The 26,979-nt window shown below is 41.6% G+C and overlaps 1 protein-coding gene across 1 annotated transcript in view; it reads right to left on the minus strand.

The window, feature by feature from the left end:
• Positions 1-26,979, minus strand: part of C9H3orf70 (chromosome 9 C3orf70 homolog) — a 37,742-nt gene that overhangs the window by 3,780 nt on the left and 6,983 nt on the right. The gene's annotated exons all lie outside the window — the stretch shown is intronic.

Genomic DNA, 26,979 nt, shown 5'->3' on the forward strand with positions numbered 1-26,979 from the left:
CAGATATTTCCTTTGGTGAACTGAATCATTTTAACATTAATTAGTCTGTTCTTTGTCAAAGTGAGTTTATTTTATTCGTGTATTTGCATTTCCCTTTCTCTAGTCTCAAAACGGCCTCTATGTAGTTAGCAGATGGAATTTTAAGGCAGAAAATAAGGGAACTCCAAAGCTCTTGGAGTGCCTATGGCATTTTGATTATCTGGTTATGTAATAAGAAAATAGGGTTCTGTTGGTTGTATAGCGGACTCCAACACTGTAGAGCTACGCTAAAGAAAGAAATAAGGAGAAAGAGCTGAAAACCAGTACTTTGTTATGAAAGACAGAAATCTGAGACTACTTCAAAGGACCATAAAATGCAGCAATTAGTTTACATAATTACCTTTTAAAAGGTTTAAGTCTTACTATGATTTTCACAAACTATAAAGCTCAATTACAGAACAGTTACAAGCACGGGGGGGTGGGTTATCTAAGAAGAAAAAATTAAGCTATAAATTATTAAAATTTCTAATGCCAGAGCTGTAAGTAGGTAAGCAGGAGGAAAGCAAACAAGGTAGCCATTATGTGCTTAACAACAGCTCAGGCAGTGTAGACATCCACCATAGGTGGAGAAGGAACACTGTTTATCCTACATCTTTTTTTCCCTACAAGTACCCTGGACTCTAAACTAACACAGCTGAGCTGTACGGACATCCACATAACTTCTGTTCGGAAGGGGTGCACACCCTACCATGAGTAATGGACTGCCTGTGCTCAGCCAAGCCTGGGTGTGCAGTATGAAGTTACCATCTTTTGGTCCAGAGGCAAAGTACCATACAGGCACACATGGTCATATACCAGAGCAAATGTTTAAGTGTGTAAGCAAGAAATTGAATATCAAAGACGTGGATTTTTGTTGCAATTCCCCTCATTAGCATCTTGGTCTTTTTGACTCTCTAGAAGTCTGCCATTCCCAGTCCTGTGGCTTAACCATCCATAGTCAAAAACACATTTCATGATGTATTTCATTTGAATCTCAAAAAAATCTCCCACTTACAGGGGGCACTGGGGCCTCTCTAACTGGATTGTTTCTCGCTGTATTTAGTTTGATTTCTATATTTGCTTTGGGAATTCTTTTAAACATGGGACCGTATGACCTTTCTTGCAGAGCAATTTGTCTTTTTATGTAAGTACAGGGCCTACCATAAGCCATTCTTTAGCAGATTACGGGTGCTTGCCTTTTGAGGCTGCTAACCACAAGGGGCTTTTGAGCAAGGGGACTGTTTCAAGGTGAATGGAAGGCATTTCCTCTCATTCTTATTATGAAGATGTAGCTTAAAAGGAAATACAGTTATTAGACAGCTTGCTGATGACGAGGTGCAGCACTGCCTAACACGGTTCAAAACACAGATTTTGTCTTTAAAGCACAGGATTCTTTATTATTTCCGTCAGTGGAAACATACAGCACACATGTGCAGAACAGAGACTCAGGACTCTGAGAACAGCGTCAGACCACAGCAACCCCAACCGGCCAGGGCAGGGCATGTCTAAATATTACAACCTCTAGGAGACACAGAGCTGGACCTAATGACACATCCATGGTTTAGGAGTAGCAGCTGTTAATTTAGTCTGTATTCGCAAAAAGAAAAGGAGTACTTGTGGCACCTTAGAGACTAACCAATTTGTTAGTCTCTAAGGTGCCACAAGTACTCCTTTTCTTTATCCATGGTTTAGTAGGTCTTGCAAATAGTCTCCTACCTCTGTACAAGCTGGGAGTCATGAAGATTTAGGTGCATTTTTAAACTCTCAACTTGGCCTATGTCCTGATCATCCTTTTCAAAAGTCCTAATGTGTTACAAGGGTGTGAATTATCACTACGAACAGTATCACACCAAACTCTCTTCACTTCGACCCTATCCTGGTTCAGCGCTAGGCCTGGTACCAGCAGCGGAATTGATGACTGGATCGTTTGTAGCCATCCCAGTACTGAGTGCTGTGGAGCATAATATCAGATTCCAAGGCCAGAAGGGACCATCATCTGTGATCATCTAGTCTGATCTCCTGTGTAACACAGGCCAGAGAACTTCCCCAGAATCATTCCTTGAGCAGAACCTTTAGAAAAACAACCAAACTTGTTTTTAAAATTGTCAGTGATGGAGAATCCACCAAAACCCTTGGTAAATTGTTCCAATGGTTAATTACTCTCACTGTTAAAAATGTAATGTTTTATTTTTAGTCTGAATTTGTCTAGCTTTAACTTCCAACCATGAGATTGTGTTAGACCTTTCTCTGCTAGATTAAAGAGCCCACTATTAAATATTTGTCCCCCATGTAGATCAAATCACTTCTTAACCTTCTCTTTATTAAGCTAAATAGATCGAGCTTTTTGAATCTATAATTACAAGGCAGGTTTTCTAATCTTTTAATCATTCTCATGTCTCTTCTTTGAACCCTCTCCAATTTATTAACATCCTTCTTGAATTCTGGGCACCAGAACTGGGACAGGACTCCAGAAGCTGTCCAACCAGTAAACTAACAGACATTGGACATGGGCATGGGCATAGAGACAAAAGAGACTGTGTGACAGCTCCCTCTAGCATCCCAGATTTGCTTCTCTTTGATCCTTCTCACAGGAAGGATATGTCCCACTCATAGATTTCACATACTTGTGTGGAGAGTTGTACCCTCAATGGAAATCCTCACATATGATCAGATATATGAGGTCCCCGAGCAGTGGTATGATATCCTGGATGAAACAAGGTTTTCCTGCTCACTGATTCTGGGGGCTTGTGGGCATTCCAGTGCAGCTACCCATTGCTCTCTTGCTGCTCCCTGCTGCTTTTTTTGGAGAGGGGAAGAGGAGGACTTCCCTTTCTCTCTGCTCTCAAGAAAGATGGTTTCTTCCCACCCCACAAACCATGAGTCCAGAGCACTCAACATTCCTGCCACCAGTTTAGGATCAGCCAGACAGAAATTGTGGCAAAACAAGCACTTCTGCAATTGCCCCTGAGCCCACTGCCATGGGTGACAAGTGAAAATGCAATGGGCTTTTCAGAAGAGATCATGAGAGCCAGCCTGCAAGTGAAAAACTAGTGTTGCAAAAAAAATTCTACATTGTTTTTGTTTAGAAGAGGTCGTAACAGACCCAACTGGGGGTTTCAAAAGTGTTTACAAGAATCTGCCCGATGTTTGCCATTCAAAATGACCATCACACTTTAAGTTTACCTAAAACCAGATTTTTGGTGAACAAAAATTTTCAATTGTGTGTTTAATAGGGGTTTTTTTTTTTAAATTGTGAAAGGCACAAAAATTTTCAAAAACATTGATTTTTTGGTGAAAAAATTCATTAAAAAAAGGACTTTTTTTTTTGGTTAATTAAAGAAAAAACTTTTCATTTGAAAAATTTTGGCTGGCTCTAGTTTACACACAGTAGGTTGTTGTTTGTTTTCTAAAACCAACCACACTAGAAAACCAGGAACAAAGGACACATTTTAAGGTTATTATACCAAAGAAAATCCAGATTAAAAAAAAATACACTTCTACCCAATAGTCTACCACCACTCACTGCAGTGTGTAATTCTGACAGACAAGTCCATTGTGCCATCAGTGTCTTCCAAAATAAAAACTTAGCGATGAAGTTTCTTAACACACATACAAACAAAATCGAACTGCTTTGTATTGGTTATTTTTAGTTTTTTTCCCTCACAGAACAAGGACAGTGACTGCCCTTCGCTGAGTTTTCACTGCACACTTGGCTGGACACTTTACCATTCAGCAGGTTGAACTGATGGGAATACTGACTTTACACGATGACCCCTGGAGAATTTGGAGTAGGGTCTCCCTATGCTCTAACCCTTCCGGCCACTGACCCTGACTCCCTGGCTCAGCTATGACTGTTAGACTAGCAGAAAGGCAATTTATGAGCCCAACATTTCAAGTGTATTATGTCCCCTTTTTTAACTGAGCCCACATTTCCCTACTTCTACCATACCAAGGTCCCTGGACTTTGTTGCCTTCAGAAAGAGTACCAACACATTCATTGTTTTCTGCTGAACATGGGGAAGAGCTGCTGACAAATGACCACGGTGGGTTGGCCATTCCTGACACTGCTGTTTAACAACCTGATCAATGACACTGTACACGACAGGACTCTCCATCTCCTGAGTCAGGAGCAGTATGGGATCTGCCACTGAAAATGTGTTTCAACCCACCTGTCACAGGCAGTGGGGGTGCCAGTAGCAGCTGCGAGGCTCAGGCTTTGATCTCTCTCAAGCAACCCCAGGAGCTCCCTTTCTGGTACATTAGGAAGGGTCTCCTTCACCCATGTGCATGGCACTATGCACACCTGTGCACCAGTGTCCCATTATGCCGCTGCTTTAACCCCATTCAAAGGGCATCAAATAGGGTTGCCAACTTTCTACTCGCATAAAACCGAACACCCTTGCCCTGCCACTCCTCTGAGACCCCGCCCCCCACTCACTCCATCCCCCCTTTCTTCTGTCGCTCGCTCTCCCCACCCTCACTCACTCACTCATTTTCACTGGGCTGGCTCAGGGGGTTGGGCTACAGGAGAGGGTGATGGCTCTGGGGTGGAACCAGAAATGAGGGGTTCAGGGTTCAGGAGGGGGCTCTGGGCTAGAGCTGAGAGGTTCAGAGTGTGGGTCTCTGGGCTGGGGAAGGGGGTTGAGGTGCGGGGTGGGGCTGAGGGATAAGGGGTTTGGGGTGAAGGAGGGTGCTCTGGGTTGGGACCAAGGGGTTCAGCGGGCGGGAGGGAGATCAGGGCTGGGGCAGGAGTTTCGGGTGCAGGAGGGGTGAGGGCTCTGGGATGGAGCCGGGGATGATGGGTTTGGGGTGATCTTGACAAACTGGAGAAATAGTCTGAAATAAATAGGATGAAATTCAGTAAGGAACAATCAATTGCACAAATACAAAATGGGAAATGATTGGCTAGGAAGGAGTAGCGAAGAAAAAGTATCTGGGGGTTATAGTGGACCTGAGAGGTTGTGAGCATGTTGTAAGCACGACCTGAGAGGTAATTCTTCCACTCTACTCGGCACTGATAAGGCCTCAATTAGAGCAGTGTGTCCAGTTCTGGGCACCACACTTCGTGAAAGACGTGGAAATTGGAGAAAGTTCAGCGGACAGCAACAAAAAAGAATAAAGATCTAGAAAAAACAGAGGTGAAAGTATGCCAGTACGGGCTGGTACAGCATACCGGTAAGAAAGTGGCTGAAGCGTTCAGTACAAATGGGTGAAACAGGCTAGGTTTAACTGTACTAATCACAGCCGACAGCGCTTTAACATGACTGTGTAGTTGTGGCTCCGGATCTCCCCGCGCTGTAATAACACCACCTCCAAAAGGGGAATAGCTACCAGCGCTGTAGCACTGTCTACACTGCTACTTTACAGCGCTGCAACTTCCATCGCTCAGGGGGTGGGGTGGGGTGTGTTTTTTCACACCCCTGAGGGAGGAAAGTTGCAGCGCTGTAAGTGGCAGCGTAGAAAGCACGGGGAGCTGCTCCCCTCACAGAGGTGGTTTTACTACAGTGCCTGGAGAGCTCTCTCCTGGCGCTGGAGCCACGACTACACAGCCACATCAAAGGGCCACCACGGCAGTGCTTTAACGTCGTCTGTGTAGACGTACCCTTAAAGCTACTGCCAATACTCTAGAATAAAACTAGCAGACAGCTACTGTATCAAAGTCATGCAAAGGGATCCATGAAGTTAAGTGTGTAGGAGTGGAGGCGAGAAGGGAGGTTGCAATATGACCATTCTGTTAAGAATTTTAAGTTACTTTCACCCCTGAGAAAACATGATCTACCACAAAAGACTGGAAAAACTGGGTTTGTTTAGTCTGGAGAAGAGAAGAGTGGGGAACAGGATAACAGTCTGCAAGTAAGTAGAAGGTTGTTATAAAGGAGGAGGATAATAAATTGGTCTCCTTAATCACTGAGGACAGGACAAAAAGCAACGGGTTTAAATTGTACCAAGGGAAGCTTAGGGAAATCTTCTTAAATATCAGGGTAGTTAAGCACTGGAACAAATTACCTAGGGAGGTTGTGGAATCTCTGTCATTGGAGATTTTTAAGAACAGGATAGAAGACCACCTGTCAGGAATGCTCTAGATAATACGTAGTCCTGCCTCAGTGCAGAGGACTGAACTAGGTGATTTATAGAGGCCCCTTCCAGTCTGACATCTCTATGGTTCTATATCTAGTTCTACTAGTCCCACGGGTTTCTCAATTTCTTATTTATGGCGACTGTCTCTCTGTGGGACCTTTGGGGCTGGCTGGTCCCTCGAGGTCCCATTGGAGCAACTGGGTGTAGTTTCCCTTCCAGTCCATCCCAAGGGGTGTCATTATGATAGCCAGACTAGTAGCGCTCTTCATTCTTACACCGCACACAGTGGTTGCATGTATTATCTTTGCCCTCCATCTAGCAGTTGGGATGGCCTCACCTCCAAAGAGCTCTATGTGGGGTGGATTGGATTGGTCTCCTTCTGTCATGATGGGGTGCCTTCAGAACCAGCTTGATAACGGCGATCTCCATTTGTAGCTCTTACTTCTTCCAGGGTTCTCTTCAATTCTCCAATCCCATTAAGTTGGTGACACATACAGTGTTTTGTTTTTTTAATTGGTGCTGCTATCTCAGCAGTCTCCGGCTCACTAACAACAAAGGCCTGTTGTACTACAGAGGGTCTGCAGCTTTTCCTCGTGCCCCTCTTGCTACTGTGTGTTTTTCTCTTTTCCTGCCAGTTACAGTATTTAGTTTCTCCAAAAGAGCTTTACCTGTGACAGCTATCTCGGAGATAGCTCAGTCACAGATGAAGAGATTGTAAAGTCTGAATGTTGTTATTCTGCAGCCCACTGGAAACTGAAAGAAGGAACATATTTTGCACAAGGAGTGGATTGTACTTCAGAGTGGAATCAGCTTCCTGTGACGCAAGCAGTACTTTGTCACAAATCCAAGGCACGTACCAGGAAATCCTGAGGTGTATCTTTAGGACCCTGGGCAGCACTGGAAAGATTCTGATACAGTTCAGTTGCATCCATCTCTTCACAGTAGGATCTTAAAATTCTCAGCTTTGGTAATGTCATGGTACTATTTCCTTCCATCTAACTCCAAGGACTTGTTCCGGGGTAATTGCTTTAACCACTGCTTCCATTACTTCAAGGTTCTGCATAGCCCCTTCATGGTCTTGTTCCTGTCTGCACTAGAAAAAACTCCATCCAACCTTCTGAGTCGAACATCCAATCTGTCCTGTTACTTTGAAATCCATTTGTAGCAGGGGTGCACACTGCAGAGCTCGTACTGCTGTTTCTCTCTTGCTGGGATTAAATTCTCTCTTGTTTTCTTCCTTAGTGGCCGATTGGTTAGGTCCAGTGACAGAGACTTGATTAATATGTCTAATTAGAGCTAACCAGGTCTTTCCTATAACTCTGCTTCAATTCTCTCCTGAAACGTTTAAGAAATCACAAATAATGAGATCTTCACTCTATAGCTGGCAAAACTGCCCCTCTAGCTGTTTGCGTATATTTTCCAGCTCAGCACTAGCCATCTTTGTTTCCTGTGCTCAGTATATCCCCTGCACTACACCTACCCCTGCAGGTGCTAGATGTATATAGCTTTTTAGGTTCTGTTCTATGGAGGGGTTGTTTTCCAGCTTCAGGGACCAGAAGCTCACAACTCCTCCTGGCTGGCTTGCCAAAGTGTAACATATTTCAAAATGCGGATCCTGTCCTTTGAAAACACAGAATACTTTATTATTTTAGTCAATACAAATGTACAGCATGTGCCTGTAACAGGGCTCCAAAATCATGGTGTTTGTTCCCATGCCACAGCAAGGGGACAAGGAGTGTCTAAAAATTACCATCTCTGGGGACACATTCGGGGGGTTTTCCAAAAAGTTCCACCACTGTGCACTCCCTTTGGTGTGTGCCTTACAATTCCAGGAGTAGGGAATGCAGGGTACTATTGGAATGTGCATACTACACATGGAGTGTGAATGTGGTTCCCCCTTGTGTCGGCCAACACACCTTTTGTGTTTTCTTTTGGTGTCCTTGAATGATGCCCACATCTAAGCTAACCCCTTTGTCAGGATCCTGCTCCATTCAGAGGACTTTCTGAACTATATGTGATTATTTTCATTTTGTTTGAGGAAAAGGATAGCATAGTCCTAAATAAGTACTAGTTGCAGTGGGGGAGGTTTAGATTGGATATTAGGAAAAACTTTTTCACTATGAGGGTGGTGAAACACTGGAATGCGTTACCTAGGGAGGTGGTAGAATCTCCTTCCTTAGAGGTTTTTAAGGTCAGGCTTGACAAAGCCCTGGCTGGGATGATTTAACTGGGAATTGGTCCTGCTTCGAGCAGGGGGTTGGACTAGATGACCTTCTGGGGTCCCTTCCAACCCTGATATTCTATGATTCTAAGTATAGCCAAATAATGTCATATGATAAAAACCACGGAGGATGCAGTACAGCTTAATACGCTTAGAGCGGGGACTGGAACATCAGGAAACATACGTTCTAATCTCGATTCAGTTTGACATTGGGCAAGTCAGTCAACATCTGAGAGCTAAAACCCACAGAGATAATACCCACCTTTATGTAAAGTATTTTGAGAGCATTACATCTCAAATATTATTGTTGGTGCCATTTTATTGTGAATTACTGTGGCTGATATGAATGAATGTGGTAAGCATGAATTTGGTATGACTTGGTACGTCTGAATTTGCTAGAGGATTCTGGGAGCAGGATTCTCTTTGCATCAGGCAGTTGATGTGGAAATTTACTGAAAGTGCTGAAATTGCACTTGAGGCTCTATCTGTGTGTATGTTTCAACATCAATCTTTGGAATATATCAGCCGACAACCAGTTCACCAGGTAAAGGAAACATAAAAACATGCTATCAGTGAGCTTGGCACAGACTGACCTGGGTCAAAATGACCCATCTGAATGGCATCATGCTAAAGGCTCAAGTGAATGATTGATGAGAGGGTAAACATCACTTGATCTTTGGTCTGTCTCCATTTTGCAGCCCCCTTCTAAAATATGAATTAGAGGAAAACAAGTAATGAAACGCCCACAGGGCATACTTCTGGGACACGTGACTCCTTTGAGAACGGAAGGCATAAATGCTAAGCAGAGTAAATTAGTTAGTTCCCCAATTAACATCTGAAGAGGTCCATGACGCTGTAAAACAGAAGGCCTCGGGGTAATCAAGACCTGATTGGAGGGACTTTTGTAGGACTTTTGAACCAGAAGGCCTCAGGGTAACCAAGACCCTGCTTTGGGGGACATTTGACAGACCAAGTACCTGAGAGGGGAGAAGAAGAGAAATCTCCATCTAGGACTGGTAGCTATACCTGCTTTGTTTGCCAATCAGGATACTGTGTAAGGTCAGCATTGTTACTGAGATTTTATGCTTGGGGAATGAAGGCTTATTAGAGAGATGTGTATTCTATAACCTTCACTGCCTGTGTGATTCTTTCTCAAATAAATTACTCAAATACTCAAATACTCAAATAAATAAATTAAGCATACTGTTTCCAAATTTTCACTGGTACCAGTAACAATCCACCCAGCTGTGGGCCATTAAAGATCCATTTCAACAATTATTATATATACAACATGTGATTACTATGAGGGTAGTTGCAGTATAATAATGAGTTGCCTGACTGATCTATGGTGCTGAAGATTCTGGGCAATCACCAAGTATAAAGAGATTTGGTTTGCACTGTCTGAGTTTCCTCTTCTAGCACTGTCATTTTCCAAATAGAAGGGCCCAATCCTAAAGGGAATTCTTGGTCAAAAATGTTAAGGCTCCATTTTTGTTTGTAGATAACCAAACAAGCTCCTTAGTCATGCATTTTTCCCTCATATTTTTTACTTTCAAAAAATTAAATTACAGTACAAATTTCCACCCTTCCATTATAATCTCCCCATTTCTAAGCAGAGGCTTCACAGCAGGATATTGTAAGGCTGACGCATCTTAGTAAGATTTCTACAAAATACAGTGGTTATGATATGAAAACAACAAAGGAGGAATATTTTAGATGCCCCCATCTTTCTCTATACATGATTTAAAAGCCACCGCAGGCTTCTCAATGCATTAACAAAGTGAGTTGTATTGTGATGAAGGGACATGCTAGCCATTACTGATTTATGCTGTGAAGTTGTAGCAATGACCAGGATATTAGAGACACAAAGTGGGTGAGGTAATATTGTTTATCAGACCAGCTTCTGTTGGTGAGAGAAACAAGCTTTCAAGCTTATTTCATACATGAAGAAGAGCTCTATGTAAGTTTGTGTCTCTGACCAACAGAAGCTGGTCCAATAAAAGATATTACCTCACCCACCTTGTCTCTCTGATAGATTTATGTCAATCATGAAAGAAGAACTTCCAGGGCTTCTCTGTTGCCAAATGAGTTTTTCTGGGATCCGGAGGCAAGAGATTAATAGAAAAGGTTGGAAAATGCCTTAAATTATGCAACAATTGGAAAAAAAGTTGCCCTATGTTTCAACAGAAGGCTCTGTCTTCAGTCACATTCCTTCACTTACTTTGGTTTCGAAAACTAATTTTTCAACTCTGTTATTCTAATTTTCCTTTTTCTTGAAATTGGACTTGGTTTACAGACTTTATAAAGCTTGTTTCAGAGTAACAGCTGTGTTAGTCTGTATTCGCAAAAAGAAAAGGAGTACTTGTGGCACCTTAGAGACTAACCAATTTATCTGAGCATAAGCTTTCGTGAGCTACAGTTCACTTCATCGGATGCACCGATGAAGTGAACTGTAGCTCACGAAAGCTTATGCTCAGATAAATTGGTTAGTCTCTAAGGTGCCACAAGTACTCCTTTTCTTTTTATAAAGCTTGTGTATCCCTCCAGCTTAGGGAGGCTGAGAATATGGGAAAATATTGATCAATGCCTTGGCCAAGTAACCTGGGGTGCGGATGAATGGATAGACCCTCTCCTTTCGAGTGTCAGAGCATATGGTGGGCATTTATACTTGGACACCAACAAGCCAGGGGCCAATGCAAAAGCTGGAACTCTCAAGCTGAGTCCAAGGAAAACACTGTGAGGAATCCCAGAACTGGAAGCAGTGGGCTAGCTTGACAGCAGGCTGATGCTCCTTCCCAGCGGAGGGGACAGCCCCATCTTTTGTATCTGACTTTGGCTAGTAGGCTTCATTCTCTGTTTATTAGATGTTTGTTAGATTTTCCAAGCCTTAGCTATGGGTGTTGGGGTGGGCAGGAGAAAGAGGGAGAAACTGATGGAATAAGCAACAAAAAATGTGTGTATGCAGGGAAATATATAATGCAGGGAAAGGGAGAGAACAAGAGAAGACTTACAGCATGCTGGAATGTTTAGTTTGTAGGGGAAATTACTGCCACTTGAACTAATAAGTTCACTTTAGATGGAAAATAATGTCCTCAGCTTCAGGAGTTCTCTCTGACCATTGCTAACAAAGTAGTAAACATCCACGGATTAGTGTTTTCCATTGTGAACCTGAAGCAGTTTGATACATACACGGTCAGCTGATCAAAACTGCTGAAGTCACATGTTACTGTTTACATTTGGAGTCTTTTCTTTGCACTCAAATATAAAAAAAATACACTCTATGGTACAAGATATACATAGAAAAAGCCTTGAATTTCCATCTATATGTTCAAAGTAATAAAGTTTATAACTTTGTCAGAGTAAATGGTGGATTCTCTGTAACTTGGAAGTCATTAAATCATGATTTGAGGACTTCAGTAACTCAGCCAGAGGTTGTGGGTCTATTGCAGTAGTGGGTGAGTGAGGTTCTGTGCCCTAGAATGTACAGGAGGTCAGTCTAGAGGATTTGGCCTTAAAGTCTGAGTCAACAGTCTTGTTTTCCCATATATGGGGGGGGAAGGCAAAGGGAGGCAGCAGTCTAAATTACTCTTCTGAAAGAAAAGCTGACAAATCAAAATAAGGGTGGGGAACAGATCAGGTATAATCTGAGATGTTTGCTGTCTGTTACTGTATGCTGCTAGCAATGGCATAATTCACAATATGTCTCCGAAATCTGCCACGCTGGCACTAATTTCAGGGTAGAGGGAAACAGAGGATTACCAGCTAAGTTGTTTGACCTTGTAGTAGCTGAAAATATGTCAAACATATCCCAAGGACAAGCCATGAAGAGCAGCATAATGGAGAGTTGGAATCGCCTTAGGCAAAAAACTCTACAGACCTGTATACAAACACACAACCAGATGAGCTCTGCACATTATGAAAAATAAATCTTCTACATAAACTGATTTCTGCTGCTGTTACTGGCACCTGGAGCATATCTTTAAAAAGCATTGAACATATTTTATTTTTTAAAAGACAGCTAGTTTTAAGCCCAAATTGATTTTTTTTTAAACATACAGACAAATGAAATGTTTTTTTTTTGTGTGATCAGTTCTCTCCGAGGAAGCCATGGCCACCAAGCTCTGCAGCTTGGAAGGGTCAGTCAGGAGATGATGAGAAGGAATACTCCCTGAAGGAATCACATAAAAAATCTGTGACAAAGTAATTTTAGCCTCCTTACTCTAACGTAATGACTGTAAATGTAACCAACTAACAGTGCTATATGCCTATTGAAAAAAACTATGGGAATTTCAAAGAGAATAACCTTCAACTTATTAAAAATATCACCTCACACAAAGCTGGAATGGTTGGATTGGAGGGCATCTCCTTTCTATGGAAAAGAAATCAACCAAAGCCTAATTTACCTCTTTCTATCTTAAAAGCCAGGACCATCAGTTCTTACACCAAGGACAGAGGGCCTAACCCAACTCCCACTGAAACATATAGAATCTTTCCACTGATGTTAATAAGAGTTGGATCAAACCGTTAGTGAAACGTTTTCCGCCGCCCATCTTTAACAATTTATACATGTTTTAATCTGCCATTTAATGTATATTTTTAACTCAGAATTACACAATGAGCTGAAGGATTCTGCTACAGAAAACCACTTCCACTGATGAATGCTTTCTGTAACTTACAGTGCTTTGTCAAGGTACAGGTATTGAACCAGGTAAATGCACAGGAAATAGTTTGTTGGAACACTTGCCATTTCTGCTTATGTGGAAGATATAGCTCTCCTAAAAAAAAAACCTGGGACACATCTAAGATGTGCTGTTTTCTCCTTTGGCTTCTGGTCCAAAAGATGGAAAATAATACTTTCCTGTATTCAATGAAAAGCAGAGTTCATTGTGTATATAAACTCCAGGAAGAAATTAAGTACTGCTGTATCTTTGTTTTAGTAGAGACTGGTAGTGGCTACATAGTTCCCGTTGTGTTTATAAAAGGGTTTATAATGGGATAAAAATCTTGGGGGTCTCTCATAAATGTTTAAACAAGAAGTGTCTGAAACTGAGCTCTGCCTGATATTTGTCCATGACACTTTTTACTTTGTCAGCAGATGTCTTCACAAAAGTTAGTGGAGAGGTGAACGCTGAATAGATGTGGTGCAACGGGTCGTGTTTTTAAAATATGGATTTAGGATCATTTTTAGCCATTGTTTGTCATAAGGAAACATTAATCACCCTGTGCAGTAACTGTACTTCTTTTAGATGTGTCCCCTTATGGATGTTTCACTTCAGATGTTCATGTGCTATAAGGTCGGAGGCCTTTTTTTCCCCTGCAGCCATATTAGGAGAGCAGCAGCCATGAGCCAAGATGTAGGAAGTCACATCCTCACATTCCTTCTAAATTATAACAAAACAATGTAATATTGGGCTGTTAAGAAGGTACCCTTCCTAATAGTACCCACCAGATAAGCGAGGAATCTCTTAAGATGTTTAAAGAAAATTTCGCTTGATGGCATTCTGTCTGACAAGGAGTCGCTTAACAGCTGTGATTGTAAAATCTATACTTCTATAGTTTTGCCTTTATGGTCCCTACTTCTTTGTTATTTATCTGTATGTTTTTTTGATGGTTTCTGTCTGTTGCATAACTAATTTTGTAAGATTTAAATCAACTAAGGTGGTGAGGTATGATTGGTTAAAGAATTATTTCACAATAGGTTAGGATTGGTCAAAGACTTAAGTTGTAATATTTTAGTAAAATGATTGGTTAAGATATAGCTAAGGAGGACTCAAATTTCACTATATAAACTGGGGTCCACGAAGGAGACCAGCTGAAGAAAAAGAAGAAGAAGAACTCACCTCTAAGACACAGCCTAAGATCAGAGCTGCTAAGAATCCTCCGCACAACCGTGACATACAACAAAGTTATAGACAAGACTGACCTTGCCTGGTCAACAGGGGAAGTCCGCCTGCATGATCAGGATTGGTGAGCATCCATAAGGGGACACATCTAAAATACAGCTTAGCATGTGTATTCTGTTTGGTAATTGTTAATAAATATAAGATAATGATATTACTGTATAAGCCTCTTTCACTGCTCTAGGATCCTGCAAACCGCAGAAGAGTACGCCCTTAGACCTAGGAACTGCGTAAGGGTGGATATTTAAATTGACCAGGTTTTGCCCTGAGCCCAAGATGGGAAAGGCTGAGGTATCTAAATCAACCAGGGTAGGCCTTGAGCTCACAGAAGGGTAAAGGTGGGGTGTCCTACAGTGTGCGGGTAACAGTGCCGCTCGAGTCCTTGATTGGTGATTACTAGCTAACGGTACCTGTTCAACCCACGCATGTACCTTATGCCTCCTTGTGGCAGACACTTAGGCTATATAAGGGTATGCGGGCAAACCGCCCTCAGTTCCTTCTCTACTCAGTCATCCCCTAGGGAACAACTGAAGCAGAGGGGAAGAAGGGTGGGTAGTGGAGCAGCCATAGGGACACATCTCAAAGAGCTACAGCTACTGCACAGGGTTAGTACATTTCCTTCTTCGAGTAGTGCCTCTCTGAGTGCTCCACTTCAGGTGACTTCCAAGCAGTATCCCTAGGAGAAGGGAGCTTTGGAACAGGATCCAGAACTGAATATAGTACTGCAGAACCATGTGCCGCATCTGATCTAAAAACACACTTGGGGCCAAGATAGGCCGAAAGGAAGCACTTGGTACTGAAAATGATCTTGGCCTATGGAGAACTGTACGTACTTCCTGTGCAATGGGTGTATAGTTATATGGAAGGAGACATCTCACAGATAGAGGGATGAAAATGAATCCACTTCCTCTAGAGAAGGACTTATATTTGCTAAAGTCAACATCATGAACTTCTGAGGCTTCACAAACTTGTTTAGTTGTCTTAGAATTAAGATCAGCCTCCAGCCTCTGTACTTCTTTGGTACTAGGAAATATTTTGAGGAGAACCCCCAGTCTCTGTAAGGGGAAGGGACCAGTTCTATTGCTACTAGCTGAAGAGGAGAGTCCACTTCCTGCCTTATTAGAAGCTCGTGCAAGGGTTAGTGAAGTGGGATGGAATAGAGGGAGTGACAAAAACTGGATGGTGTAGCACGATGTTATGACATCCAAGAATCATTGGTCCATGCTGATCCGCTCTCTAGTCTGATGGAAATGGACAAGTCAGTCCCTAAAGGGCAGGACATGGGCTAAAGGACACAACTGTAAAATCAGAGGAGTGGGAGAATTCGAATCCTTGACCAATCCATCAAAACTGCTGTTTAGATGATGCCTGGGTGGTCATGGAGGGCGGTTGGGCAGCCTCTTCTTCTGAAACCTCTCTCTCTTTCTGTGGGGGTTCCATGGGACTTTGGTACTGAGCACAGCGTGATCTCTGGGCAGTCAGTGACCTACTGAAACGTTTCTTGCTCGTGTGTGTAATCTGGGTTAATATATCTGACGAAAAAGGGAGCAAGCTTGTTGGTGGATAAATGAGAGATGAGAAAAACAGCATGTGCTCACCTCACCAATTGTGTTGAGCCTTGTGATTGGACAAACCCTGGGGGATGGAAGGCTGACTAAGCCAATTGGAGGGGGGATGAGAGGAGGACTGCTCTAACTGAAGGGAGCACAGTGATCCCCTGCTTGGTGTGTTGCCTATTTTGCCAAACTACTCTGGGAGAGAGCAACTGGTCTTGGAATCACTGATGGGGCCCCCTACACCGTGGGGACTTTTCCCACATGAATAACTCCTACTGCTGCCACAGAGAGGTTGGTCCCCTGGGCAAATCATCACCCTCATCACATTCAAGCAGTTTCAGGCTTGCAATGCTTCATCAAGGTATGTGGGTTCCTCTATGTTACAGAGCCCACTAGTATAGAATAAACTGAATTTGTGAATCCAAAAAAATCAACCCTGGAAGTTGTTACTTGTGAGTGTATGCTGTTACTGATGTACCCTCTCCAAATTCATCTTACCCTTCCTTTATATGCTTCCTCTAGATTTTACCCTTATAAACAAAGTGTGCATTGATTGTTGGTTCATCCATTACGGAGGTATCAGAAGAATATATTTATGAGATATCAGGCTAGGCATAATGGTAAGTACCAGGTCAGGGATAATTGAAACCAGAGAGGCAGCTTGTGGGTGGAAGGATAGAGGATGTGCAATGGCAGGTGGCTTATCTTTCCATTTCCTTGCTTTTGCAATGTTACATTATGACTGTAGCAACCTTAACTACTTCACAACAACTTTTTTTTGATTAATGAAAATACAGGAAATGCCTGCTCTATTGACAATATTCCTAGCTCTGATGCTATGCTAGCTGAGTTAATTGCAACTAGAACTATTCCTTTGAAAGGAAAGTAAAATTTTACCTAGGAGGCCTGAATGGAGGTTGTGCCTACAAGCATATAGTACTGAACTGAGTTTCCATGTGGGACACATGACAGAGGAAAAGATCAAATTATGGCTCTTAAAAGCCTTGACAGGAGTGAGCAAAATGTTAATCAGCGGCTTCCTTGAGAAGTCTCTGTGACTTGGTGCTGCCTCTTGCTGTTAAAGTGCTCCGTGTGGTTGTTCTCCTGAACACATTTGCATTCTGAATACTCATTTTGTAAATTGTGTTGGCAACTTAACCAGCCTGTTATGAAATTGTAGTTTTCAAAAACTAAACAACAGTTGTTTACCCATTGGAACAAGAAAACTGCCTCTCAGTGCAGCTGGGCCCACCCTGCATAAGTTTTCAACCATTGCTTTGCTTTCAGGCACCATGAGAAAGTATCGTACTACCATTTAACTCCTTTTTTTGATATCCATGAAAAGGGAATGCTTTCCAACCAATTCTATTAAATGAATTTTTTTTTAATTAAACTAACGTTTAAAATCTAACTAAAACAACAAGGAGTCCAGTGGCACCTTAAAGACTAACAGATAATAGAATCATGGAATATCAGGGTTGGAAGGGACCTCAGGAGGTCATCTAGTCCAACCCCCTGCTCAAAGCAGGAGCAATCTCCAATTTTTGCCCCAGATCCCTAAATGACCCCATCAAGGATTGAACTCACAACCCTGGGTTTAGCAGGCCAATGCTCAAACCACTGAGCTAACCCTGCCCCCTGATCTGTTAGTCTTTAAGGTGCCACTGGACTCTTTGTTGTTTTTGTGGATACAGACTAACATGGCAAGCCCAATACTTAAAATCTAACTGTGGATCCTGGATTTTATTTCCATAAATTTTTTTCTTTTCTTTTTTTTTGGGTAAAACCACTATTAAAATTACAGTATTTTATCTTTTATCCTTCATTCCTATTGTAGTGCTGAATTCTCTCCTACGATTGCTTCCCCCCATTTTCCTTCTTATTCCTTATTTCCTTTTTCTCCCAATGTATTGTGCACCCTTTCAATAATTTCATATTACCCCTTAATTTTGTGTTTCTTCTCTGCCTTCAGTTCTTCCTTCACTTGCTGTGTGTCTCACTCCTCCTCCTTTCACATAAATTCCTTCTATCCCTTATGTCTGGATCAAACACACTTGCAGAAAATCTCATGCTTTTTCTTTGTGGTTTATATGCTACTGCACCTTTGTCATTTTTATCCTCCTTTTTATCTTCTTTTCAAGGCAAATCACATTATAGATCTTGGTTTAGAGATTCCCATCCTTATTGCTATGGGCTGCCATTAGAGCATAAGATGCTACCTGTCCCCCTAAGTTATCCCTGCAGGTCAGTAAGTAAGTAAGTAAATTCACAGCACTGGGACGAAACCACAGCTGTCCCTTTCTGCATCTGTCAGGCCTGTGCACTTATACAATCTTCTCTTCCTGCCCATGCTAGCCAGAGATGTACAGTAAACCAGGCTGCCAGGTATTGTAGAATATGGCAATGTTTCACGAACTGTGGATCCTGACTTACCAGTGGGTCATGGGAAGGTTCTACATGGGTAAATCCAGCCCTGGACATGGAGACCAAACACTGGACCGAGACAAACATACACTTCTCCTGGCCCAGTGCAGAAGGGAGGCCTCCAGAGTGGTGGGGGTGATTTGGAGAGCGAGCCCGCACTGAACTGCATTCATGGTGCCTGGCTCCCCGGGCTGGGCCTGGCTCCCCATTCCAACTGTTGTGACTTGGTGCACCACTCAGACACTGCAACCCCATGTGCCTGACTGCAATGCCTGAAGCTGGTCCCAGCCCTGTGGGACAGGACCTGCCACTGCAGGGATGAGTGGAGGGCAGGCTTGCTCTCCAACCCACCTCCCACCTGGCTTTCCCTCTGTATTGGGATGGGATTAGGGTTGTGGGACACCAACAACAACAAAAAAGACAAAATGCAGTTGCTGGGTCGCCTTCGTAAAAAATTTGGGAAGCAGTGATTGTGTGCACGCACATGTGCGGAGCAGGAGGGGCACATGTTGTAGCAACTACAGAATACTTTGCATTTCTAAATTACAAATATCCCTGTCCAGAAATCTGAGGCTTCACCAGTGCTGAAACATACATTTCCAATTGAAAAGCACCATACCACACTATTGGAGTTAACTACAACAGCTGCTTGAACCTGATGGACTATGACTTGGGCCCATCACACCCCTGAAGGTGCTGTAAGGAAGGCACCAGCCCTGAGGTAAGGATTGATGGACATGGCTTTCACAGAAGAATTTTACAACATTTGAAGAAATATTATCCTGACTGTCCATATTTAAATGAACACAGTTTATTTAATCATGCTGCTGAAATGCTGTGAACTAAGACTGCATTAGTGCATATAAAACAGAATTTGAACATGACCATTGTGTGTTCATTGGCCCAATTAAGGAAAAGTAACCACGCAGCATAAATGTTGAAAAGATTTGTTCCTTTTTTTTTTTGGAAATTTCACTGTTAATAATTGAAGATGTTTGCTAGCACATTTTTTTTAATGACTTCTGCTATTTTCCAAACCCCCCTTACAGGTTACCCAAATTATTCTAGCACCAACAGTCCTTTATGCCCAATGAACAAACAATACAAGTGCCTGTAACAACAAAACAGCAAGACTATTTATGGCATGGTGTATAATAAAAGTGTATATAACAACCAAATAGTAAGATTATTGGTTGCCCGGTTAAAAAAAAACAAAAAAATCCCCCCACATCTAGTTTATAAGGTCTTTTATATTCACAGAGTACTTTTCAAATATTAAAGAAACAGTCTTGAAAATTATGTAGTGATGTTATTAAGCAACATGAACTACAAGAGTGACAGACATATCCAAGACAAAAGACCTGGTAGTAATGGGGGAACTTTAACTACCCAGATATCTGTTGGAAATGTTCTTAGAATGGATTGGGGACAACTTTTTGTTTCAGAAAGTGGAGAAAGCAATCAAGAGGGCAGCCATTTTAGACTTGATTCTGACCAACAGGGAGGAACTGGTTGTGAATCTGAAAGTGGAAGACAATTTGGGTGAAAGTGATCATGAAAATACAAACGCACGGTAACCGTACCTGAAAAGGAATCCTGTAAGAAGTGGAAACATGGATGAATTGCTAAGGAGAACAAGAGAATAGCACAAGCACATGGGGACAAAACCAGAAAGGCTAAGGCACAAAATGAGTTACACCTAGCAAAGGACAGAGAAGGTAATAAGAAGAGGTTATTTAAATACCTTAGGATTGGGGTAGTTAATAGGCGGACTGCAGGACAAATCCAGACTGCCAGACAGTTTTGAATGGACCCCAAAATCTTTTTATTTACTTATCATCATCATTATTGGGTTTTTAGTGTTATTTTCTCTGGAGATCGAACCTTGACTATACCTTGACCAAGAAATTTGGATCTTGACAAAAAATAATTGACTACCCCTGCTTTAGGAGCAAGAGAAAGAAAGAAAAGTGTCAGTCTTTTACTGAGTGGGGAAGGAGAGCTAACAACATCAAGAAGGCCGAGGTGTTTAATGCCTATTTTGCTTCAGTCCTTGCTAAAAAGGTTAATGGCGATCAGATATTCAACACAATTAATATTAACAAGAAGGTAGAAGGAATGAAAGCCAAATCAGGAAAAGAACAGAATATTTAGATAAGTCCAATGTATTCAAGTTGGCAGGGCCTGATGAAATTCAACCTAGGATACTTAAGGAACTAGCTGAAGCAATCTTAACCATTAACTATTATCTTTCAGATTCATGGAGGAAGGGAGAGGTCCCAGAAGACTGGAAAAGGGCAAACATAGCACCTATCTTTAAAAAGGAGAACAAAGGGAACCTGGGGAATTATAGACCAGTCAGCCTAACTTCGATATCTAGAAAGATACTAGAACAAATGATTTAACAACCAATTTGTAAGCAACTAGAGGATAACAGGGGAAATTACTAGTTAAACTGGAGAAGATGCGATTAAAATGAGGATTGAAAGGTGGATAAGGAACTAGTTAAAGGGGCGACTACAACAGGTCATACTGAAAGGTGACCTGTAGGCTAGAGGGAGGTTACTAGTGGAGTTCCTTAGGGATCAGTCTTGAGACCAATCTTATTTTTATTAATGACCTTGGCACAAAAAGTGGGAGTGTGCTAATAAAATTTGCAGATGACACAAATTTGAGAGGTATTGCCAAAATGGAGGAGGACCAGAATATCATACAAAAAGATCTGTATCACTTTCCTCTGCAGCGTGGGGCATGAGTCACTTGAAGGTTTAAATCAGTGTATATGGCAGATTCTCTGTAACTTGAAATCTTTAAAACATAATTTGAGGACTTCAGTAACTCAAGCAGAGGTTATGAGTCTATTACAGGAATGGATGGGTAAGGTTCTGTGAACTAGATGATCATAATGGTCCCTTCTGACCTTAAAGTCTATGAGAGAAGCTAAAATACTCTATCAAAGACTATCTGGTCTTCTATACCACACATACTATCCCATGCCAGGTCTTTAAGTATACATGTAGCAAAGATATACTGGCACCTGAAGTCCCATTCTGTTAAGATTTTAAAACTACAACTCTTTGGCTCCAGACTCTTCCTTTCTTAATATTTGTTTTTGCCTCTCAAACCCTTTCCAATAAGAGACTTTTATACAATGTCCTTCAAATTAAGTAATCTAGGTTAATCCTATTAGCATATCATAGCATAATCCTATCAGATAAAAAGGTGTCAATTTAAATGGAATTCAATGAGGCAAGTCAAGCTCAGTATAAAGGACAGTGTCAATAACATACACAAGTCCATTTAAATAGCATATACCTTTTAGGCATGAATACAAGAATAGTGTAAACAAAACAAAACCATTCCTCAAACTTTAAATCATAGAGCAACAGATATTCAAAGTCTTTGTTAAATGTGAATCTGAAAAGAGTTCACAGAAACACCGCCAGGATCAGAGTTCTTATTCAGCCAGTATCAGAAAAGCCAAGAAAGGCTACAAACAGCATCAGCTCATTATACAAGTTAAAACAAAACAAACAAAAAAACAGTGATCGACCTACTTCTTTATGGATTGCTCAGTTCCAAGAGCCTCTATTTACTCTATAGAGTTTGAAACAGATTGATTAAAACTTCATTCCTAGTAACAGCAGGGACTTTTCCAATGCCTTTAAGAGACAAAAACCTCAGAGACCCAATTTCCTAACAATTGTACTCAATTTGTAATTCTGGAGTACTTCCAGCTGGTCTGCAGAGCTACTTCCATCACAGTGGGGAAGCATGCATTACTGAAGCAATCCTACCTTCTTAGAAAGTTTTGATTGCACATGTAACCTCTTGCAAGCAGGCTCCCTTATATACCTGAGCCTGTTTGTATTGCTGAACAAGAACTGAAGCCTACACAAGAGTCTGTGTGCGTGGCTGGTGTATGCAAATTCAACTATGACCAAGTATGTTGACAAATAAATCAGAGCGGTAGCAAACACAAAGGAGGACAGTACAAATGTTTAAAGAAAATTCGGGACTAAAGCTCTGAGAACCACTGAGGACTTTCTGGCAGAGTCTGCAGAGTAAGGTCGTAATGGGCAAGGGAGTGACATTGCCAAGATGATAAAGTGGAATTTCAATACTGAGCCTTTAGAAATTATCATGGCTGCACTTTAGCCTTGAAAAAAAAAATTAGTCTAGTGGGGGTGGGGGTCTGCTTTATATCTATCACTGCATCAGGGCAAGGTTTTTACTCCTTCGAAGACTTAAAGAAGAGCTATATCTAGACCAGGGGGCACATTTTCAAAAGAGCTCAGCACCCAAAACCTCCCATTCTGACTCTTATGGCCAGATTTTCAGAAGAGCTCAGCACAGTGGATACAGAGCTCTTTTGAAAATCTGGCTACTTATATTTTGGTGCCTGAATGGGAGGTGAGTCCTTTGAAATCCGCACACCTCCCTTGCATATTGGAATAACAGATGAAAAACTATACATACCCAAGGACCAAGGAGCTATATTCTCCAACTATTTTTTCAAAGATTGAGCTAACCAAACAATCTGCCAAGAACTACACTTGCTCCACATTACACTGGAGATTAGTCAGTGATCAGATAAAGCAACAGCCTCTTTGAGGAGGCTAGAACATTAGGAGGAAGATTTTGTGTTGATTTGTGTGCTGTGGTAAGGGGCTATGTACATCTGGCATTACTGGGTGGGTGTTTTTGAAGAACCGTTGCAGTTTGGTCAAGTAATCCACCATCCATCTAGTCTCCCTCATACAATGAATGAAACTGTTGCATGCAAATTAACTGTACAGTAAGGGTGGTGATTGGTTTAGTTACCTCTGATCTCTCAATGGTCAAGGCATTGGCATAGATATATGGCACAAACACATGCTTTACTGTAGCTGTATAGTGTACACCAGACAGATATAATTCATAAAGTCAAAATGGCTGAGAACTTAAAAACGGGATGGTAACAGACAGCCAATCCCAGTGACGATTGAACCTGAATATGCTGAACGGAAAGAGCTGTCAGCCATGCTTGTAGCGGTTTCCATCGCTTCACAATGAATCAGACATTTTAGGTTTCAGAGTGACAGATGACACTCTGGAATCTTATATAAATCACGCATACATAACACCTTCTAAATTGCCTCAAATAAATAACAGATACACTAAAAACAAGCCCTAGCTGCCACGCTCAAACAGGCTTTTTTTTTTTTTTTTTTTTGGGGTGGGGGGGAGATATACTTAATATGTGAGTACACTAAAACTGGAATATTGGCAAAACTTCATGAAGAGACATCTGGTACATAGTCCAAATTTACTTAGTTATCAGTTATATAACGCTCATTGTTTCACATTATTATTAGCTAGATGAAAACTTTAAATTAATTTGGTGAGAAAACTAATTCTGTAACCCATGGATAAAAGATTTCATGAAGCCAACACCAATGGAAGAAAAAAAAAACATAAAAAAGGTTTAAAATGCATAAATACTACAACATGGCGGGGGGGATATTGTGTAGACTACCTGAAATCAGATACATTAGCAGCAATTTTCTAGATTTATATAAATCCACAATATGTAGTAGAAACAACTATGGGGCCTGAAATCCACACCTTCCGAATTACACAGTTGAAGTTTGTTTTATTTTTCATCTCCAAGAAAAAACAAAATACTGGTCCATCTTACCAAGTCATTTGTATACTTCTGCTAAATCATAAGATTGTACTGATACAAAGGCCTGCAAGTCAGCATATGTAAATTAGTTGGAAATGAAATATAAATGTTTTAAGAAATTGTCCCTCATGGACAAACCCAACTCTGTTTGGTGGTGGCTTGGGGCGAACAATGACAGAATGAGTTCTGGGATCAGCTACTGCCATGGGTGTTCAGGTTCTGTGGGGAGCTCCTGAAAGCTGTCCCCAGTGCGTCCAGTAAGTTTAACACAGTGCCAGCTTTGAAAGCTGTGAGGGCAAAAGCCTTCACGATGCTAGCCTCAAAACTCCGATCTGAGCCTGTCAGTGCAGATCACTCTGGCACAGGCCTACCATTATATGTCCTAGAGGTGCAGTTTAACAGTCTCAAAACATCCAGCTGAGCTTCAGGATCAATGTTCCCTCTAATTTTTTACATCCATGTGCAGAATGAATTTTGTTATGTGCACCAACATGAAGGTGATGTGTGGCGGGGGTGGGGCCAAAGGGCTTGGAGTGTCGGAGGGGGCTCAGGGCTGGGGCAGAGTTTTGCGGTGCAGGTGGGTGAGGGCTCTGGCTGGGGGTGTGGGCTCTGGGGTGGGGCCAGGGATGAGGGGTTTGGGGTCCAAGCTGGGCCAGGGCCCAGGGAGAGGCTCCTCTCCCAGGCCGCACCAGCTCCGGGGCTGGGGGAGAGGGGCCACTCCCCATCTGCACAGCCCTTGATTGCTTGCTGCGCAGCTTAGAGGGAACTTCGTTCAGGATGCACTGAAATCACACACTCTTGGGTTTATACTCCCCAAGTGAGCCTGATGGGGGAACCCTTGAATAGCTCAAAGGTACCAAATCTGTATGTTCCAGAAGGGGGAGTCTTGCACCCCATCTGTACTGCAAGCACAACAATGCCCAGCACCGCCTATCACTCATTCCCCTACAAGAGTGGTGGCCCAATGTCGCTTGCTGGAATCAAGGGTTAGAATTTTGAGCTCTGACTAGAAGCATGGACTCAAGAGTGAGTATCTTCTTCAATTAATACTCCTAGAATTCCCTGGAGAATTAAAGTTTGTTCCAGAATATGGAAAACTGAGATCCACTGAGGGGAACAATCTTACTGTATTTTTCCTTTGGCAGTGCAAGTTCCCACCTGAAATATCCATAACTCCATATATTGTCCAACAAGAAACCTATGTCAAGTCTTGATCTGGACCCACAAAAACAGTCATTTAGCCCTTTGATCACAGTTATATGTGAGATGAATAATTTTTCCAGGACTCTTAAAGACTATCAGGCCTCTAACTTTAGGGCAAAAGGACACTCTCTGTGAGCCTGAGCTCCTCAAAGGCAGGAGAGAGCAGGTGATGCAGTTTCACCTTCATGTAGAGTAACTAATTGTTTTCATCTGGTGGGAAATTTTTTGGTGTATAGGTCACCCTTTCTTAGGAACTTTGGAAAAAAGTGAGTAACAATTTCTATTCAATACTGTAGCTGACAGAAGAGTTAACCCTGCAAAAGGTATCTGACTTTGCAGTGGGTTACTTGAATTTAAAGCCTGCTTTTTACCTATTCCTACAAAGCAATATTAGGATTTTTGTAAACATATTTACAATTTTCTAAACATTACCCAAATTCAAAGTTAAGATATCAAAATTCAACGCAGACAGTTCTTTTAAACCTATCAATGTTTCTCCACAATCTGATAAATTCTGCATATTTGGGTCATCTTGCAGCTATACAGATTTAATATTTTGTTCATATTATGATTTTGAGACTAAACTTTCAAAGCAACTAACAGATGTAGTCTAGATCTAAAATGGTATACCAATATCAAAAGTAGTACAGAAGAAACAGTAGACATTTAGTAGTAGCCCTTAGAGTCATATACGAGAATAGAAATAAGATGTCATTCTATTTCGTTTTTATTTCCTTTCGTAAAATTAAGTTACAATGCTATAACTATTCAAAATGAGATGAAAGGCCATTAATATGGGGAGAGAAACAACCTTTACGCTACTCTAGGCATCAAGTTGTCTTTATGGACATTTCTATGATATCAACTGGTAAAACACCTCTCTTCTATCTCTTACAGGCTTTATATAGCATTCATCACCCTAGCATCTAAGTGTTTCTGCACCATTACTTCTAGATACACCATCTTAAACTGGATTTGAAAATTAATCCAGTTTATCATGTGAATTCTTCTTTGCACAAAGTACATGATCATGGTGAATAAGTATCTGTATGGCAAGATTTCTGATAGTAGAGGACTCTTTAATCTGGCAGACAAAGACCTAACCCAGTGGTTCTCAAACTTTTGTACTGGTGACCCCTTTCACATAGCAAGCCTCTGAGTGCAACCCCCCAAAATAAATTAAAAATAGTTTATATATTTAACACCATTATAAACGCTGGAGGCAAAGTGGGGTTTTGGATGGAGGCTGACAGCTAGCGACTCCCTATGTAATAACATTGGAACCCCTTGAGGGGTTCCAACCCCCTGTTTGAGAACCCCTGACCTAACCAAATCCAATGGCTTTAAACTGAATCTAGACAAATTCAGACTAGAAATAAAATAAAATGGTCAGAAGAGCTCTATGTAAGCATGTCTCTTTCACCAACAGAAGTTGGTCCCATAAAAGATATTACCTCACCCACCTTGTGCATGTCAGAATTAAAATGTACAATTTTAACAGGGAGGGTAATTAGCTACTGAAACAATTCATCTACGGATGTGGTGGATTCTCCCACCATTTGAAGTCTAAAAGAAATGCTGTAGTTCAACTACACATTATTAGCTTTATGCAAGAATTCACCGGATAAAATTCTATAGTCTGCATTATGCAGATGGTCAGACTAGAAGAAGCAGCAAAAATGTCTGCATAATATTAGATTATAAATTATGACACAAATTATGTAAAACATGTTTGATTTCTCTCAAGATCTTTATCCAGAGCAACTAAAGGGGGAACAAAGTGGAAAATGTCTCCCTTGCAGCTGGCACACCTTTGGCAACAAGTTCAAGTTATAGTTATCTAACACTTGCCATTATATATCCCTGCTTTCAGTTGTTTATAACTTTTCCAAACTTTACCATACTAGGTTG

This window comes from Caretta caretta, chromosome 9 (assembly GCF_965140235.1).
Source record: "Caretta caretta isolate rCarCar2 chromosome 9, rCarCar1.hap1, whole genome shotgun sequence".
NCBI classification, from domain to species: domain Eukaryota; kingdom Metazoa; phylum Chordata; order Testudines; family Cheloniidae; genus Caretta; species Caretta caretta.